Source organism: Aethalodelphis obliquidens, unplaced genomic scaffold, assembly GCF_003676395.1.
Source record: "Aethalodelphis obliquidens isolate GAN/ISIS:26980383/991018 unplaced genomic scaffold, ASM367639v1 scaffold16, whole genome shotgun sequence".
In the NCBI taxonomy this organism is placed as follows: Eukaryota; Metazoa; Chordata; class Mammalia; order Artiodactyla; family Delphinidae; genus Aethalodelphis; species Aethalodelphis obliquidens.
Genome location: NW_020837960.1, coordinates 6,627,431 through 6,631,724, shown reverse-complemented (window position 1 = coordinate 6,631,724; position 4,294 = coordinate 6,627,431). Strand labels below are relative to the sequence as shown.

General features: G+C 31.3%; 1 non-coding gene across 1 annotated transcript; it reads right to left on the bottom strand.

Moving 5' to 3' along the window:
• Window positions 1-3,429: 3,429 nt before the first annotated feature.
• On the bottom strand, window positions 3,430-3,534 carry LOC113625863 (U6 spliceosomal RNA). Its single transcript, XR_003434912.1, has one exon. It is a non-coding gene; the product is annotated as a U6 spliceosomal RNA (small nuclear RNA).
• Between the last annotated feature and the right edge of the window lie 760 nt (window positions 3,535-4,294).

Below are 4,294 nucleotides of genomic sequence, written 5' to 3'. Positions count from 1 at the left end.
TATCACTATTCATTTACCTATTACAGGAAGTAGCCTCTAAAATGGCCCCCAAAGAGCCCCACCTCCTTGTACTCTTGCCCCCGTGTAATCGCCTCTCCTTTTTTTTTTTAATTTTTAAAAATTATTATTATTATTTTTTGTGTGTGTGGTACGCGGGCCTCTCACTGTTGTGGCCTCTCCCGTTGCGGAGCACAGGCTCCGGATGCGCAGGCTCAGCGGCCATGGCTCACGGACCCAGCCGCTCGGCGGCATGTGGGATCTTCCCGGACCGGGGCACGAACCCGTGTCCCCTGCATCGGCAGGCGGACTCTCAACCACTGCGCCACCAGGGAAGCCCGGTATCACTTTTTTTAAATATATTTTTCATTCTCTATTGGTAGTGAATAAATTTGAAAATGACAGTAATGTCCTTTATAAAAAGAAATCTTTAGTTTTGATGTAACTAAATCTATCATTTTTTGTCTTGTCATTTGTTCTGTAAAGGTTTTATGCCAGAAGTTTCTTTTCTGCCTCTAGGATACAATAAAGTTTGTTTTTTTTTTCAATTTCCTTTATTAACTTTACAGTTTATTCTTCAAAGTTAAATATTCAATCCATCTAAGTTCCATCCTTGTGTGTCACATTTGATTAAATTTCTTTTTCTCTATACGGAGAGCTAGGTTTCCTGATGCAATCTACTGAAATTCTCCATCTTTTTTCAATGATTTATGATAACACTTTATTGTATTTGAGAAGACCATCTATAAATGGTCTGTTTTCAGCTCTCTGTTCTTTCAATTGGTTTATCAGTGTGTTCTTACACATGCTAAATTTTAAAACATATGAGATGCTATAGTATACTATAGTAAGTCTTTATCTTCTTTTTAAAAAAATTACTGGGGTCTTTGTGCATTCTTATACTCTATATATTTTTGAGCAATTTTCAGGTTTCTCAAAAATAAAAATTTCTGAAGTCAGGATTGCATAAAATTTGCATGAATTTAAAAGTTAGAGGACAGAATTGAATACGTCTGATAGAAAAAACAAATATCTAGAATATACAAAAAACTTCTTCAAATTAACAGCAAAGGTACTGAAACTGTAATAGAAAGTGTATAAAGAGTGTATATAGACACTTTACAGAATAAGAAACCCAAAGAGAGAATAAGCATATGAAGAAGTGCTCAAAATCTTTGGCATTTAAAAATGCTGATTAAAGGAAATTTGGGATATCATTTTATACCTCAATCACTGTCAAATTAGAATACTTTATAATTCCAAGTGTAAATGGGGTTGTGTGAAATTGTAAGATCCCCTTGGTCTTGGGAATATCTTTGAAATGCTTCAAGAAATTCAAATACAATATTTTGTGCTCAGAACAGAGTAAGTGTTCAATACACTGTGTTTATAACTGTGTTAGATAATCAAGCTCAAGAAAAATTACATCATATGAGGATGTGTCAACTTGAACAATAACACAACTCTTAACTTACCTTGCTCAATAAAGGTAATAAGGTATGCAAATATCTTAGATTTCCTAAAACACATATTAAGATAAATTATTGATTCATACCTCACACAGATAAAAGGGTATATACACATTAACTTTTTATAGACATAAACAATTTGAAGCAAGTGCACAATGCATAAATAGTACATATGAGATCTATTGCAATGTTTTCTATAAGCATTGAGGGAAACAGCACCAAGAAAAAAACACAGATTTAAATCTCTTAACTATGGTACTTTTTTTTTCTTTTCTTGCCTCTGATTTTTTCCCTTTGTTAGTTATTTATTAACTTTACACATTTCAGTATCATTTAAAAATAATTTTACACTTCACGGTACATTATTTTTGTATATGCAGCAACAAAACCCTAAATTCACTTATTTTAAAGTACCAAAAACAGTATCTTCTTTCTTCAACATGATAGACATTCATGTCATTATGTAGTGTGCAAGAGGCAGCAAGGAAATGAATATCAAAGTACAGATCAGAGTGATCTTGACTACGAGAAAAAAATGGACATGACAAGAAGACAACAGCTCAAACAGAGGGAGGGAACTATGTAAAAATCAAAGCAGTAATGAATTTCACTGGATACAATCAGCCCTTGTTATCAGTAGATGAATTGAAATCTCTGTTTTTCTTTACGGATAATACTAGAAATGAAAATGACAAGAGACAAATAAAACCTAGGTAGTATAGGGGAAAAGAACTACCCTGCAGTTTCTTGTGATGAATTCCATTTTATTTCAATGAATGTGTTCATGTGTTTTCAGTGAATTGTTTAATTTCCGAAAATTCTCTACAGTTACTGTGCTACCAAACTCCACAAATAATATTTATAATAATTATTTCCCCTAGTGTACAGAATCATTTCAAAGATATTTTAGTTATCTCTTAAACTAACTGAAGTAGTTAGGTCTGGCACATGTTATTATCAGCAAACCTACAATGTATTTAAAAAGTTAAGTTAGAAAGATCTAAATAAAGAACAAAAAAACTAGTTCTTCTTACTACATATGTTGTGTTGCTGTCATGACTACATTCTGATATGATATTGTTACAGAATTGATATTAGTCTAGGTAACTGAGCAGACACAAAATAAATCTTATTTAGAATTGCATGTTTAGTAAGAGAACAGTGATTATCATACTAAATCTGGTATCTTCTGACAGTTGGTGATGTTCTGTGAGGCAGTTCAAAAGAAAAGACAATCCTGTGTGTTTAATAAACATATATTTGGCTTTAGAACAGTTCTAGAATTATGTTATTATTTTTAAGACAAACAAAAATTTAAAGATGGTATAACATGTCAAGCATCATTTCTGTAAATACAGAATTAAAAGATTTTGGCTCTTTAGCACAATGAGTAAGAAAAATGAAGTTGGTGAGAGCACAGTTCTAGCAAAATGGCAAGAGATTCAGAAATAAATTTTGAATATACCAGCAGATTAAAAGGCAAAACAATTTCTATATAAACAAACAATATATTTTTAGGAATGACTCTGTGAGATTAAAAAAAAATGTCCTGCCATGGCTATTATTACAGGTGATCTATTAATTTTTCAATGTATTCCATATGTAAATCACTACTATATTTGTTATTGAGCTTTAAAATGGGTAAAAAACAAATAATGATACCAGGTTATATTCTTATCCTTCTATTTAATTTTCAATTTTCCCTTAAAAGAGTAAAGAGAATGGAGAACAATGATGCAATATAATGGAACTTTTATAAATTAACTGTATTTTGTGTACCCTTATTTTGTATATATATATATATATATATATATATACTTTGCTATTTTAACAATTTTTAAACATAAATTTTGTTTACCTTATTTACATTCACTACATTGTGCAACCATCACCACTATCTATTTCCAAAATATTTTTTTACTTTAACAAAAACTCTGGAGCATATGAACAATAAAAAATAGAAAAAAATAGAGAACACTTCACAAATGTACATGTTATTCTTGCACAGGGACCATGCTAAGCTTCTCTGCATCATTGCATTTTTTGTATATGGGCTGCTGAAGCAAACATTGGAGTGTTTTTCTCTCAAAGTAATCCCATTTAGAGCTTCAGGAAATCCACCAAATGGAATGATGGCATTCCTTTGAATTAATACTAGGAAGAATTTGTATTTTGTATTTGAGCCCTGCCTTCTGTCTCCTTGATGGTCAACCTCACAAAGCTGTTTCTTTCCTCAGAAAGCCAGTACCGTAATACTGGCTTCTATTCCAGTCAGACAGCATGAGCCCTTGATCTGTAACAGCAGTGACAAATTTACTGAATACAAATTAATATGCATTAATTAGGTGCATTTTGTTATTTGACCAGAGAGAGAGAGAGAGAGAGAGAGAGAGAGGGAGAGAGAATCTTTATCATTGGCCTATGAAAAGACTTTTTTTTAATTTAATGATTTTTTTTTTTTACTTTTTTCTACACAAACCATTCAGTTTCTTCCATTCTCTTTCATTACAATAGGAAACCATAATTGTAATATACATATATATTATATATATATAATTTATTTATATATATAAGTATATATAATTTTTATGATCCTAGATAAAGTACTGTTTGAATATTTTTATGTCTCATTTTGCTTCATTTTTCACTCAGCATTAGTTTCTTAAAGTTGATATATGTTGATATATGTATGTGGAATATATGTGATATAATTTATCCATTGTAGTTAAAATTGTAGTTAAAATTGTAGTTAAAATTTTTTTTTAAATGCTAAAACTGGGCTTCCCTGGTGGCGCAGTGGTTGAGAGTCCGCCTGCCGATGCAGGGGA